This window comes from Calypte anna, chromosome 4A (assembly GCF_003957555.1).
Source record: "Calypte anna isolate BGI_N300 chromosome 4A, bCalAnn1_v1.p, whole genome shotgun sequence".
In the NCBI taxonomy this organism is placed as follows: domain Eukaryota; kingdom Metazoa; phylum Chordata; class Aves; order Apodiformes; family Trochilidae; genus Calypte; species Calypte anna.
This window is the reverse complement of record NC_044248.1, coordinates 9,648,897-9,665,607: the sequence shown is the minus strand read 5'-3', so window position 1 is coordinate 9,665,607 and position 16,711 is coordinate 9,648,897.

Here is a 16,711-nt window from a genome sequence, read left to right as displayed (position 1 = left end):
CCTGCAGAGTGATGGGTTACATTAGGGGAATAATCTTGGTATTCTGAGCTCCCAGGAGACAGTGACAAACACCTTTCCTGCCCACCAGACTAGGCTGAAGGACTCAGTGACTGCATACATAGACACAGTGAGGCTTCTCCTTAGAAGGATGGGGCTTCCTGAGAAGAGGACTCAACAAACCAAGGCCAGCCTTGAGCCAGGAGGGTAAGGTCAAAAGAGAGGAGAAGGAAAACAGTAAAAAAAATTCAGGGATGGTACCTCAGGATGAAACTGAGGGGAAAAACTCCCACCATGTTTCCAGTTACAATATAGGATGGTCTGAAGTCTGAGATTCTGAGATTGTCACCTACCAATGACCTTTACAGAGGTCTGGGATATACTTACACACCCCATGAAGTCACTGTTTAGGTTTGTTGACCTAAACCAGCTCCAATACTAAAATATTGTAACTGCATCACACTGGAATGCTGCAGAGAGGACCCTGTAACTGGTCTGGAAATATTTCCATCTTGCAGCTGCAATAATCCTCAGGAGCCCTTGAGCTGTGGCCACCACTCAGCTGGGAGCATGCAGGGTGCTTTGCAAACATCAGGAGTTATCACCAGGCTGAAGAAAGATTGGGTGTTGATGTTTGAAATACACAGTTCAGGAGAGAAGTGTCATGGGATATTTAAACATCCTAAATTCTCATGAAATCTGATTTATGTCCAGCTCACAAGAAGGAAGCAAGTAACAGTGTCCCCACACCTAAGGGCATGCAAATCAAGTCAAAGGAAAGATTTGCCATTGCTCAACCATTCTGCCCATGCTACAGAAACCTCAGCTTTGCCCCTGGTGACAAAGAGCATGCCAGGTATGAGGAGATTGCAGGCCCACACTCTATGATTTCAAGCCAAAAAAAAAAAAGAAAGAAAAAAGGATACATTAGATGTTTGCTGTGGATGAGGAGATGACATTCTCAGAAAAATGGCTAACTCCATAAGGCAGCAGAAGTTAATAAGAAGATCTTGCACAGGGGTTGGAACTAGAGGATCATTAAGGTCCTATCCATCCCATTCTATGATTCCATGGAGTAATCAGAGGATTACATCTTTGCACAGTTCAGATACTAAGCCAAACCTAAGCAACTTTGCTTGGCTTCAAACAAGGGAGAGGAAGACCGGACCTCTGAAAATGTCAAGTGCTGCTCTTGAACATTTTACATTACTCAAATCCTGTGAAGTATCAGAGAGAACAGCTTTATCATCCAATAATAATAATAAAAAAAAAAGGTGTTTTGTTTGAAGAGCTTGTTAGCCTTTCAGATAAAGTCAGCCTACCTGCAGATCTATCTATCAAAGTTTCATTTAATGGCAAATAAAAAAATCCAAATAAAAAGGCCAAATGAATGTCAGCCAAACCTGAAGATTTACATACTCAGGGTTCCCAGGTTCTCTCTTCATTTTCTATAGCTTTGTACTCATGGCTATTTGTTACTATTTTTAGCCCCAAGAATCTTCTCTGAATATTAATAAAACAAGCAGAGTCACATTCCAACAATGAAGGGTAAGTCAGACAAAAGAACATCCCAGCCTAGTTCTGGAAAGACTATGGGCTGTGGAAGGATTAAGTCCAAAGGAGTAGCACCCCTTGTGAAGTCAGAAGGATCATGCCCCGACCAGCCGTGTGTAGGCACAAACTAGCACATAATACAACCCAACTACTTTGATTCCTGACCCAGTGATCACAAGACATGTTTCCCCATATGGTTTTGGAACTTTGAGATAGTGGAGAGAGTGCACACCGGTGAGAATCCCTGATATGAGGGGCAAGTAAAGGGCTGTGTTTTCTTGCCCTCACTGACAGTAACTTTTTTCAAGACAGGATGGATGTTTAAATCACCCTGCTTATAGAAACACCTTCTCAACATACATATCAGACTTTAATGGATTTATTATCCACTTACAGAGATGGGCTTCCTCCAGAAAGACAAAAAGAAAGACTCCCCTATGTACTTAGAGAGGGAGAACAAGAAAAGCATATTTAGGTGGTTTGTCCCTGTAGAGAAAGAAGTACCAGCACTGGCTTCAGTTTATTAATAGGTTGGAGCCTGGCATCTGCTCAGCTTTCTCCTGCAAGCCAGAGGCTCCAGCTGCCATAACATACTGCTTCATTGGGATGTTAATTCTCATTGTATCAGTACCTGAGAACATGCACTATATCCTTGAAATACACTGAAGAAAGCACAAAGTTCTATAAAAGCAACAGCTGAGAAAAAATGTATAGATATGAGGGAATTATTATCTATTATCTCTCATTTGTGCAGCTGCAGTTTCTGAACTGACCAAATGACTTTGCCTCAAACTCACATTCTTAGATTCTGTTGAAGCATCTATCTTAAAGGAAATACTTAGTCCTGGTTTAAAGATGAGATGATGAGAAAGCAAACACATCTCTGAATTAACTGCTTTCAGGGTAAACTATCCTCACAGTTAAAAATATGAACTGCATTCCAAGCCTTTCTCTGCCCATCCTCAAGACCTTGAATATTTTTCTTGATGTAATGAAATTAATTATCTGGTACTATTCAAGTTCCAGCTTGAGCACACTTTAGATTGTGTCTGCCAGCCTGTCAAACTGGAAAAATTCACATAAGAGTTTAAGGAAAAGAATTTCAAGGGCAGAGCAAGTAATTTTTTTTTTACTTCAGAACTGAATGTTATAGTCAAACACATGCACAAATCCATTTTTCATTTTCTGTTTTCAACCTAGCATGTTTATAATGAGAAGATAAATCTAACTGGGTTTAAAATTGCAAATAGACATTTACAGATAAGAAATATGAATTATGCCATCAAGTGGAAGAAAAAACATTGCAAAAATTAAAGGATAATATCTATATCTATTAATTTTGTGCTGTGGTTTCTCCTCTGTTATTTACCTTGCACATTCCTACTACCAGAACCACATCAAGTCAAATTTTATTTAATCTTGGTCATGCATTTACATTGAAGACTATGACAGCAGTGTCTCAAAATCTGTATGTGCACTAACACCCTTTTCCCATAGCTGCTCAAACTTCAGTTCAGCTCCACCATGTATTTCCATTTGAGTCTGCATCAGCTGGCACTGACTGACACCCTCTGTGCTCCAACAGACCCATTTCCCAGTGACCAAGCATCCTCAGTACACAAACCTTGCTCACATCCAGCTCCATCCCTCAGACACAGCATCACCAGAGATGTTCTTTATAAAACATCTTGATGAAGATGTTCTTTATATGAAATATTCAGAGATAGAAAAACAAAAGTGAGTTTAGTAGTACTGTGTGCTGGGGTATGCACAGTTGCCCCAGAAGAGGCAAAATGCACAAGAGGTTCCTCCTCTGCCTGCCCAGGATCATGCACCTCCAGATGATGCAGTAGGTGTAGGCAACAGGTGCCTGCACTCAGCTGATGCTCAGCCCACCTGTGCCCAATTAGGGCTGACCCAAGTGGGCATGCCCGAGATCATTGGGCCAATAAAGGGTGAGGCTGAGCAAGACTAGGTCGCTCATTCCTGAGCAAGGGCCTCTGAGAGTAGGTACTCGGCTGGCTTAGCTAAGCTATCCCTAACCGTCAGTGGCAACAGCGCCATAACACCGGACTTAGCATTATCACCAAGACTCTCCTTCCTGCAACAGTAGGAGAGAACAAAAAATTATTGAATGATCTGGGTTGGAAGAGACCTTGAAGTTCATCTGGTTTCAACCCTTCTGCAATGGGCAGGGACACTTCCAGCTACACCAGGATGCTCAAAGCCCCATCCAACCTGTCCTTGAAAATTTCCAGGGAAAGCCAAAGATTCTTTGGGCAACCTGTGCCAGTGTCTCACCCCCCTCACACTGAAGAATTTCATCCTAAAATCCAATTCAAATCTACCCTCTTTCAGCTTCAAACCACCCCCCCCCTTGTCCTGTCACTCCATGTCCTTGTAAAAAAGTCCCTGCCCAGCTTTTCTGTAGCCTCTTCAGGTACTGGAAGGCCATTACAAGGTCTCCCTGGAGCCTTCTCTTCTCCAGGCTGAACAACCCCAACTGCCTCATCCTGTCTTCACAGCAGAGCTGCTTCAGCCCTCTGAGCATCTTTGTGACCTCCTCTGGACTCACTCCAACAGCTCCATGTCCTTCCTGTGCTGGGGCTCCAAAACTGGACACAGGATTCCAGCTGGGGTCTCACAAGAGCAGAGCAGAGGGGCAGTCACCTCCCTTGACCTGCTGGCCACACTTCTTTTGATGCATCACCTGTGAAGGGTGAGCAGCCCCCCAAGGGTTTGCCAAGGGGGTCCCACACTGCCAGCCCACACCAGCCCAGGTTTGTGCAAGGCTGGCTACTCCAGAAGCAAGATTTCTCAAACTTGTTGCTGTTATGTCTATACTTACTAAACAAAAAGTACTGGGCCACACCTTGTCTCATGGTGACACTCAGATATAATGCAATATTTAATTTCATGAAACCTGTCTAGCCAAAGTTTGCAGTGACCTCAGCCTAGGTGCTGCATCCTCACCGTCCTTTGGCACAGGTGCCTGCACTCATACATAGGACTTGGCCTTGCTTTTGTTTCACTGCCACTCTTCAAATTATTTTTTTTCATTCTCTCACAGTTCTGATAAAAAGTGTTCGCCTTTCTGAGCCCTCTGCCACCTCCTACACTTTCTATTAGTGTCTTACAGGTCTTTAACATTGGTCTCTTTCTCTTTGCCTTCAAAAATTTCTCCTAGAATCTCAAGTGCAAGCAAATTGCAACTCCCATTTCCTTACCAGTGAAGTGCTAGGGATATAGAAGGTATTATGATTTTTTTTTTTAAAGTGAAATTCATTAACAATTCACAAAAAATAGCATCTCACATTAGAGAGCTCCTCCAATGTTTTGGTCACTGGTTTTCTATGAGACTTCCTTAAAACTCTACATAGAGTATAAAAAATTTAATCAAGCCAGAACTTCCACAGACCCAAATTTGTTCATGTTCAGTCTTACAAGGTGGACTTCAGTTTCACAGAATCATAAATATCTCAAGATGGAAGGAACCCTCAAAGATCAAATCCAACCTCCAAAATAACAGGGGAAGAAACCCTGACCTGAGAGCACATTATTTGATAAATGCTATGCTATATAACAAAGGCTTACAAATAACAAGCAGCAGCACAAATTTTACATGTGCAGGCTTACATAGCTGTATTTTGACTTCTGAGTACTCACTACAGGTTTTTATGCTTTCAGTTAATTCCTTGAGAAGCCCAACCAGAGGTTACCCACAGAGGGGGCTGCAATGTGCTGTGCTTGGAGCAGCAGGAGCAGGGGAATAAAGTGCCATGAGCACTGTAAGACAAATTCTGGCCCTTCTGAAACAGGTGTCAAAATCTCTACTCCCAACTCCAGCTAGCCTTCCATCCTCATGTTTAAAACCCACGTAGCCTTCTTTTTGAAGTTTGATAGGATATGTAGTCTGCACTAGATAAGGATGTTGCTATGCTTACAGTAACCATAAGGACCCCAAAGAGAGCAGAACACCAAAAAAGCCCTTAAAATACCAACAATAAAAAGAAGTCACTCATTTTATACTTAAAGTCATCAGAGGTGGCTCCATCTCAGCACAGCTCTGGACTCTGTGTGCTCCAGCACTGCAAAGCACACATCAGCCCAAAGCACAGGAGGTGGAATCAGCACTGGAGTTAGGAATAGGGAAGCCTCGTCTCCTAAATCTGTGGTGGCCTTGGTGACACTGACCACTGGGGCAGGGAGCATCCTTTAACCTGAACAAAGATGTGTAGAAACAACAGATGGAGAGAGGAAACAAATTAGAGTCTGGCAAGAATTGATTATCTAATAGGGAGCAGCTGCAGTCATATTTGGTCATTGGGCTTGGATAGATAAGATTAAGGATGAGAAATGAATTGTCAAGGATGAGCAAAAAAGGGAGACAAATCTGAGGAGTACTGATACCAGTACTTTATGCTGGTGAAAAGTGCGAGACAGAGCCAGGAAACTGGGAAGCTTTGAAGAGAGGAGACTGGGGAAAGAAATTGTGCTTGAGAAGGAGGGAAAGATGAGGAAAAATGGCAGTTTGGTTCAATAGCAATCACCTAAGCAAGAAAAACAGGAAAAAGTAATCTGGATACTGGTGGGGGACAGGACCAGAGCACTCCCAAAAGGACAGTGATGTCTGGGGAGAGGTCTGCAAGCAGGAAGTTCAAAGAGCTTGGGTAGTGATCACCAGAGTGAATTCCAGGGGGATATCTGAGGAGTGACTGGAGAAGGAGCCTGGCAGAAGATGCCTCAAGAGAACAGAGGAGCTGAAAAAGCAGACAGGGTGCACAGGAACAGGGCTGGGTCAGGCTCAGATTGGAGAGGTGGGGAAAAACAGGACAGAATGGGGAGAGGCAGGAGATAAAGGAGAAGCTGAGTCTGTGCCACCAAGTACATGCTTTTCTTCAGCCACCAAAATCCAGCCCTAAAGAGATTTTTCAGCCTTTCCCCATTTCCAGGCTATAATGCCACTTCCAGTTTTAAACTGCAGCACACTTGCTTCGGCTGCAAGAATTAGGAGTTCATACCATGTTATTTAGCCTCCATCTAGCTCAGAAGTTACAGATTTATGACAAGAAACTCAAGGTTTTCTGTACCTCGCTTTCTGACCTTTGAGTTTGGGTGGTGGTTTTTAACCTAAGTATACTTCTGTTTATTATATTAATAGTTATTATAGCAAGTAAAAATACAGAACTTAAAAACCCATAAAGAAGAACCATCAACATTATCTAATGATTCATCTAAGCTGGGTAAGGGAGCTGTATAACATTAAGTGTATTTCAGGAGCTGGTTTATCATGAGAGATAGTGTTAGACAGCTGACTTTTATGAGGAACATATTTTCTCATTATTTTAATCTTGGGAAAATATGAGAGTTACACAAAAGCCTAATTTATCAAATCTGTTTCTTGATTTAATTAGTGCAGTAATGAATTAAATACAGTTATCAGAGTAGGAAAGCACTTCTAAATCACTGCTCACCAACAAAGATGAAGTCGAGCTCAGAAGAGACCATCTGAAAACAGACAATTAGACATTAGCTTGAGGAATTTGTTAATTATCTTTCTGGCTGGCCCACCAGCAGCTCTCAGCATTCAGCTACCGGGGAAGAACCCAGAAGCAACGCAAGGGGAGCAGGACAGGGCTGCACCTTGCTGACAACATCTTCTCAGACCAACTTACCCCAGCACTGAAGCCTGACCCCTTCTAACACATCAGCCAACTGCAGCCCTGTACTCCCAAGAAATCCTGTTTGTGCCTGAGAGAGCAGGAATTACATTTAAACTCTTGCATTTGCAGAAGAAACCATTCCACTCACATTTAGGGAAAAAAAATTGTCTTGTTAACACCATACAATGACAATTTGAGGACACAGTTTTCCTGTTACTCTTGGGACATATGTCTGGCAAGTAGATCTAACAGAAATAGTGTTTAAAAAGTGTTGTATTTTTTTTTGGATGTGAATTAATTTTTTTTTTTCCTAGGTGTATGATGGCATATAAATGTGCAAATACTCCTTGCAGAAGACAGCTTGATAACTCCATGTCCAGATTGTTATCTTTCAGGAAGGACGAAACCAAACTGAACCTACAGCAACCATAAAAATGTGTTTCCTCACTAACCTCCACTGAGATGTTTATACCAAAACCAGATGAGGCTCACACACTGCCCTCACAGAAGGCATTCATTCTTACAGGATGCCCTATAAAATTGCAAGTTTTATTTCTTACCTTATCTTCATGGCCTTTACCCTACTTACCTGTATTTAGAATGCCTGCCTCGTGCAAAGGCCCTGAGGTGGTGGCTTGAGGTTTCCCCCAGGACAATGAGGAGTCACCTCTGTCCCTTCCAGAAGAGGCATTTGGTTTCAGTCTATCCCAGTCTTGTCCTTTGTGCCATGATCCAAAACTGCCTCAGATCCTGTGTTCCCCTGTGCTCCCCTGACCATAGTCCTCCCCCCTAGGTGTCTGAATACTTAATACATCTTTTCTCTTTCTTTTTTTCTTTTCTTTTTTTGTTCTTCCCATTCCCTCCCCCCAATATCTGCAGCCCCTAAAGTTTGTTGATATCACCCCAAGAGTCTTTGCTCCCTATGGTGCTCAGTGATCTTAAAACAAACAAAAGTTTATTTAGGAAGATTTCAGGTCATGGTAAGAGACTAAAACCAAAAGTTTATCACAAGTATAAAACAATTCAGCTGATATTTAGCTGGAAACCTTCCAAGATGCTTCTCCCTCTCTTGCCTGAGAGCTCCCAGGCATTTCCCATTACCTGGAGCTGGGAACACAAGTTTTACAGCACCAATGGGTCAGCCAGTTTTTAGGCCAAGTTCTGAAATTTTCCAAGCTGGGGAGCAGGGAAAGTTGGGTCTCATCTTTTCCCTCCATCAATTTTACACCTAGCATTACAATTTTAATTTTCATTTAATATCCTTCTCATTATAACTAGCCTTAATATTGATAAAAGTTCTTGGAGATTAATTTTATGTCAGCTTTCAGCGTTCTACTGTGTTTGGGGATAACATCTTACCAGTAAGATAAAAAGTTGCTAGTTTTGCTTTGTGAGCAGGAAGAAACTCCCTGGATGACAGCCTGTCTCTACCTGATGACTCTTAACTAATGCCTAGGCCTTATCAACACACTGAATTATCTGAAGATTGAACCCTGACCTCATGTAGAAGATATTATTGGAATTAACTTCTGTTCTGGCATCTGATCTTCTCATTTCATGGCAAAAATTCTGATATCCTGGATGCACGGCTTCATCCTACACCATTTGCTCATCTCACAGAAGTTACAGGTTCAGAACACAGTAAAAACATCTGTGAATTTTTCTATGTTTAAATAGCTTCTTCCACTGATGAAGCTGTCAAGCTTTTATTTACTTATTGATTGAATGGCAGCAATATTGTGAAATTTTTCATAATAAACAATCAGGTGTAAGGTGAAGACCATGGAGCATTGCCTCAAAGAAAGGAATCTGAACCAAGTTTTGTGTCTGGGCAGTCAGTGGGCTCATGCACCAGGAAAGTGCAAGAGAAAACATCCTGAGAAAAGTCAAAAATTATAGTATTACCTAGAAGGGTGGGACCAGATGATCCTTGCAGTCCCTTCCAACCTGACATTCTATGATTCTATACAGAGCCTAGGGAACCAAGGACATGACTTGGTATTTTGAGTTTGTTTTATATTTAATAGTAGCTCCCTTTCTGGGTGCACTTGCACCCATCTGTAGGTAAACTGGAGCCCAAAAGCAGAGCTAAAGAACACTGTTACTTCACACACAGTAAACTCTGCAGAACAGGCAGAAGGGACACAAGTGCTGTGCTGACTGGTGTGCAGAAGATTGGTTTTTATTTCTATAAAATTAATTCCTTTTGGTCTACTTCTCCAACATAGCTATATTACTTCCATGCACAGGCTGTGTTCCTGCTCACTCTCCTACCTTTTATTTGAGCAGCATTTGCCTCCTTGTTTGCACCTCAGAGATGCTGCTCAAGCTCAACTTAAATATTAGCAGTTACATATTCTAAGGATGTATCAGGAATTGAGGATACTCACTCAAATATCATGCATCTTAGTGTCTGCAGTCTCCTCTAGGGAACAGTCGTCTTCCACCTCTTCCTCTGGGACCCCCTCAAGAAGATGAATCAACCCATAATTTGACAACACCTAATTATTACATGGTGCTAATATTCACAGATGCTGTCAGATAAAGAAGAGGGCGTAGCCTCCATGCAAACGTACTTTCCTGTTCTCAAATCAAAGGCCTTCCTTTAATTAGAGTCACCTAATTAATTTAGGTCCAAAGGAAGCTTCACAGGCAAGGTGAAATCCAGATGAGGCATCATAAATAAGCAATACAAATCACTTATACATCCTATAATTATTTGATGTTTTCAAAACAAGCCTTACAAGGAGGCTGAGGTCCCTTGTTGTTGCTATAAGGAGGAAAAAGGTTCTTTAATTATTTTATTTTTAAGTATATTTATATGGAACATGATACAGTGTACAGTAACCTAACAAATACTGTAACCTAAAAAGTTTAGAAAGCAATTAGGACAGGCTTAGAAATTATTATAAAAAGCTAAAGCTATTAGAATTATGGAAAATCAAATCCTTCCCTTTGAAACTGTTCTGGCAATTAGCCTATATTTTCTCATTATGGAAAGGCTGCTCAAATTTTTAATTTAGGCATTTCTAACAGAGGGAATCATTAATCCACCCAAACATCACACTTCCCTGCAGTCATTGATTTTTACTGGATGAGTTTACACGTTAGGTCCAAAATTCAGTGACATTCTGATATCCAGTGCTGTAAAGCAATATTTTGGGTTTTTTTCAACCAATCAGCTTCTGTGACAAACTTTCAGAGACTGAAGAAGCACTTTTCTTCCTTTGAGCAACTCTGCTTTCTTCAGCTGTATCTGTTCAGCTGTTGCTCTGATAAAGCATATTAATTTCTCCCTATAAATATTGCCTTTCAGAACACCACAGGTCTGTCAAAACTACCACTAAAACAGCTGACTGTGATAGGTAATGGAGAGTAATTCCAGGACCAACTCTGAAGGAGGACTCCACCTGTATTTCTGAAGTGCCAATGCTCAGATGAAGGCAGTGCAGATTTAAAGATGCCACATGAAGTCATCAGTGAGTGGTCTACACTTCCCCAAAGCACTTTTAGGATGAACCCCAAATGGTCAAAGCATGGGACAAGACCCTGGCTGACCTGCACACCTTCCTATGAGAAGTTTTCCAAACATAAGGATGAGGTCAATAGGAAGGCTAAGGAGGCCTCTGGCAGGTCATTAAGCAGAAAGCATCAGCATTTGAAGTGATACAGAGAAAAACATTGCTTGAAGGTTTCCAGAAATAAAGGTTGACTTAAGATGAAGACAAACAGGAATTCAATTTTACAGTTAGAGCACAATGAAACCTGTAAATATTTTCCATTCATTTAACTTAAAAACAAATTGACCTAATCTGCCTTCTCCTTTGCTGCATTTGCTCTGTTCTCATTACAAACAATTTGAATAGGTGGCACATTCTTAGAAACTTAGTTTTAAGCAATTACTGCAAAACAATCACTTTGAACACAGGGTGTTAAATTTACACACTGAAGGCAGCCTGAGTGAGTGTAGCCTAAACAAGCACAGGGCAGCAATTAAAACCAACTCTGTTTAATTTAAATACTTGCAATAGAAGTAATGATTAAAGCTGACTTCTTACAGCCCATGTTTATTCCATCCACATCTGGCCCTAGCCCCTATCCTCAGTAGCACAGTAAACACACTGAAGGTTCCTGAAATCAAACTTCACAATGTAATTCCTCCTTTTTCATACAAAATAATGCATCTCATGGCTCCTTCTTAAACATCTTCATCTAATCAAAGAGAAGAAGGCTTCTGTTCCTCTTCTCCAGTTGGGCTCTCAGTCTTTACCACCTCAGATCTATTCCTAGCTGGGTCTGACAACTGAAGGACCAGGCAAGAAGGCACATTAGTATTCCTCTAGTATCCCATGACAGGTAGTCAGAAATGGAAAAGTATAGGTTTAAGCAGAAATCTTAAGTCACAGATACAGTCTTTAGCTGAAGCAGAAATTATAGAAAGGAAAAATTACATTATCAAAAGCCTTCCATGGTTTCTATGCCCTGGTACAAAGTTGAAGTTTGGCTGTGTGAAAGTAATGAGCGTGCCAAGCACCTGGAGATTTAAAATAATTGTAGTTCCTTACGTACTAAAGTATGCAAATTATCCAGCAGTCACCACACTTCTAAGAGCTTCTTCCCATGCTGACCCTCTTCTTCCCCTCTAGACATTTTGTTTGGCCATTTCTGTTTTCTGGATGTTAAGTAACCTAGAAAAATCCTTGATAAATAGCCATACAGACCAATCCTACAATGTGTGCACTGACACTGCAGCAAGCAGGTTGAAGACTGGCAATTTTTATTTGGAGGCAGTAAAATAAAAGGAAATCATGCCCTTTGCCAAAATCTACATCAATGTGTTGTAAGCTTGCATCAGGTCCACATATCCTTTAGATGTGCTCATAACAGTAGGAACATGTGCCCCACATTTCAGTCCCAGTCTCAGGAAAACCTTCCTGACTGAAGCCCAAATTTTCAGAGGTACCTGCTTGGTCTGAAGAACCTCTCAGAAATATCCAGTTTGTCCTGGTGAATCAATGTAGATCTACATCATCCAACAAAATGAGTAATTCACATTTTTCCAGATAGGTTACAAACTTCAGTTCAATTAAGAAAAAAAGGGGCATTACAAGCATTGTCATTGCATTAATATTATCAGCATTTACCTTGAGCACATTGAAAATAAACCTTTCATTATGTCCAGGCATGATTTACAAAGACACTCCTTCAAATAGAAACAGTTAATTTTAAGACAAATCCTTTCTTATGTCCAGATGTGATTTATAGTTAATTTCCTTCAAATAAAAATGCATGACGCAGATTTCCATTTGCTTTCTGCCAGAAATTTCTATTTTTAGATGCAGGGCAACTTTATCCTCCTTTAATACACCTACCACTCCTACCCAGCAAATGGTGCACCTTAGCAAGCACTGACACATTCCATTAGATAAATAAATTCTGCAGAACTGCTGACAAAAATTGTATCAACATTGATAAGAACAGCAATGTTCTTGGACCTCCTACCTGATGGAAGTAATTACTTAATTTTTTTTCCTTTTTTTTTGGTGGGTTTTGGTTTGGTTTTTTTTTTGGGGGGGGGGTTGTTTTGTTAATTTTCTTTTTTGCCCTTTTCTACTGTCATTTTTATATGCTGAAATAAACCAGAAAAAGAAATAGCTGTCTGGGTACACTCTGTACTGGAACCAAACTGCTCTGACACAAAATGTCTTTCTGCATCTGTCAAGTTAGGGCTGCTCTAGAAGTCTCCACTGGCTCCCATGGTCAAGGCATCAGGTCTCATGTCATTAGCTTTGCCCAATATTGTCTCCACCTATGTCTCTCCCATTTCTTCCCACATTCACCTCCCACTCTCCCTGCTCTGCCCAAATTGCTGGTGACTGATGTTTTTGGATTCTTTATCCACTCCCAGCTCTGGACCTCCTTATATCCTACTCATGCTAACTGGAAACAACCCCTCAGACAGAAAATTCCTGTTCTGAAAAAGCTCTCCACTGTTAAAGCTTATGGTTACATGTAGAATCCATGACATGATACCTACCACACCTTGTGTCTGACCCTTTCTCTGGCATATGCTTGGTAACATACATACAATTTAAGATATATATATTATTAGCTAAAGGAAAGCATTTAAATAATTCACTTGGTTTGCTTTTGACAAATTTGGCTTGAGCCTTTCAATAAAAGTGAATATTTGGCACACATTTCATACACACATTTAATTTTTTTTCTCTTTTCTCTTCCTATACCTCAACATCAAGTGAAATAGAACTTTCCTGATTAAAAAAAAGTTTTTCTGTCTACCTTTGTGGTGGCCTGGTCTTTTATATTTTATGAAATGGTAACTTCAAAAGCAAAGTAATTGAAATACATCTTGTGAGAGGAACATGTATTTACTGCTTTTCCTGAAACTAAACAGCTGATTATTTACAGTGTGGAAATGCAGACAAAAAGGTCTGTGTCTCCTAATTTCATTCTCCAGAAGGCCTCTGCTACACAAGTAATGTCAGAGTGCAGAGGAGATCATGCAACTCAAATGCTGTGTTTCAGTAATCTGTAACACTCCTTGCTGCAAGCTTCTGGAAAAGAATCAACTTCTACTGGTAAAAAGATTTTCTACTATTAGCTAAATGATTTTGAGTTATTTGAAGCTATGAATATTTGTCCAAATATTTATATTACTGAGCAAATATTAGGTAAATTCCATCCAAACAATGAAGCAACTTCCAGCAATGAGTAACAGAAATAACACCTCCCTTACATATTTACTGCAGTAAATGAGGAAAAGCAACCCTACAGTCAGGTATTGGAGTGAGAAATGAAAGACATGGGGAGGATCACAACATTTAGAACAAAAACTCTTTCACCATAACACAGATAATTCTGTGTGGGAAGAGAGACCTTGTACTCACTTTCATTTCTCACGGGTGTTCTCACTTATCTATTCTTCTCAGTGCTTCCAAATAATTTCCTACTTTGACAAAACAAAACTATTTTTAGAGAATTTCTCAACTCTGGAAAAATGTTTTAAAATAACACTTGGAAATAAAATAAAAATAACACTTGGGATGAATAACACTCTCTCCCCCCCTGCTTGGTATAACTAGCACTATCACATATTTCCCATTTTATTTAAAACACTTCCATAAACTGAGAAAACATGATATAGGAAATAATTATATTTAAAACAACTCACAATTCTGATTGAATATGCAGTCCTTTGAAAACACAAACGTAGTCTCTCTCACATTAATGACCAGCTCCTTCAGAATCCTGTGTTTAGAACTGCAAGTGTTTAAGCACTGAATGAAGTTTTGCCAAAGATACAGTTATACAAGCACCCCCTTGGGATTACAAGGGTTAGAGAACATCAGTATGGAGTATGCAGAAAAAAAAAAAGAACTGAGTTTTACCTGCAATCAAGAGTTTAAGTTAGCTAAGGAACCTATTAGATTACAAAAATACTGTTTACTTATTTTTGCCATATGACATTTTCTGTTTTCAACAGAATTAGTGAACAAAGTTGAAGCAAGAGTGCTTCAGCTTGCACAGCTCTCTGCAACAATACTTCTCCAAAGTCAATGCCTGAAATTTTTGCTGGTCACCTATAATTAATACATTCCCTCACATCTCAAAACAGCCCCCCTCAGCTACCATAGAAGTACAGAACCTTGTGTCAGGACCTTTTCAGAGGGCTTCCAGATATGTAGCAGGAATACTGATATTTTAAATGAATGAAAGACCTTCCTTTAAAAATAAAACAAAAAAGTCACAGGCCATGACCCAAAGCAGTAACAATGATGATGTGTGGTATTTAAGAACATTAATGTAAACAACTATGAAGTTTGCATTAGGATTAAATAATAAGGTCAAGATAAGACACAGCAGAAGTTGTCTCCAAAAATTAGACCAGACCTGATTGTAGAAACCAGAACATAATTTCCACTACTGCTGTTTCCCTCTGGGCAAATCCTGAGCCCTTAGAGAAAGCAAATCTCCAACTCATATTAAAAGTTGTCTTAAGAAGCAAAATTTCATGGTGGAAGTCTGCTATATCAAAGCAGCAGTGGGAAGAATAAAAGAGGGGCAATGTACAGGAGGGGTAATGTATAGCATGATCCATGTCCCACCACAGTTGTTTCTCATCCTGGAAAACAAGTAAGAATGCTTACCAACCTCAACGTGTCACAGAATAATGGAATTTTCATCTTTTGCTGAAGAACTGACACACAACACTAGTGAATCAAGCTGTATTTGGCAAAGAGAAATTTAAAACAAAAGACTCTTTTGGGAGAGGGGGCTTCAGGAAACAATCTTAAACTGACATCACTTCCCAGGGCTGACACCCTAGTGACATAATGCCACCATGAAGCTTTATTTTACTGCCAAGTCTGGTATCCTCTTGTGAATCTAAACTGAGCATAGTGCTGGTCTGCCCTGCCAGCCTCCTACTGCTCCTCATGCCCAGGGAGCAGTGAAGTTCTGGGGAGCCAAGACCCCCAGATCAGTTTCTGCTGGATAGGAAGTGGTGTAAGCAATGCTGACTTTGCAACAAATCAGCTGAGGAAGAGTCACAAATCCATCCCAGAAGTGATGGCAGCAAGCAAGAGGGCAAAAATGAAGAGCTTGTAAAGATAGTATAGTTACCAAGGTAAGTATATAGCCAAACTGCAGTGAGGACTCCGGGAAAATGCAAACCCCTTAGAACACCTGGAGTGTTCTGTGTGGCACCTGGAAGTGACACATTAGCCAGGTATTTATGCATCACCAGCAAAAGCCCTTGAATCTTCAGTATAAAAAATATCTTACTTGGGAGCACAGCACACCTGGCATTTTAGATCTCTCTGCAGCTGAAATAATAACATTTGTAAGGAAGTCATCAAGGTGACAAGCAACTGAAAAGTGAAAGCTCAGTCACACAGTTACTTCTGATTTCAGATTAGTGGCTGCTTTCATTAGAAGGAAGGGATCAACCCTGAGATTTATCTACTAACCAGGGAAAGCTTCAACTTGGAACACTGGTAGAGGTGAAATGTGTAGCTGGGAAATCAAAAGCCTAAGTCACTTTGTACTCCTAGGGCACCATTTTAGGAACATCAGTGTCTGTTTAAATTCGTAACAAATTAATTCACTCCAGCTCTACTGGTTTATACCCCTTTGCTGTAACCTGGACATTGATAGGAAAGACAAGAAACTCTTTTATCCATTTATTGTATGTCACGATACCCTTGACCCCGCATGACCACCACTCTCTGTCATAAGTTCTGGAAGAAACCAGACTAAGAAGTAGGTCTGATCCAATTGTTGCCATAAACATAGTAGGAATTTAACACAACCTTCTGCTTTTAATTGTGTCCAGGAGCCTCCAGTGACCTTTTACAGAGATAATCAAAGGCGGAATTTGGCCCTGAGCAATCTGCTTTTAAGTTGCATTCAAACATCAAGATGACCAACAGATAGCACAGAGAAATCAACGTAACCCTAAAAGTCTGGAATGGTTT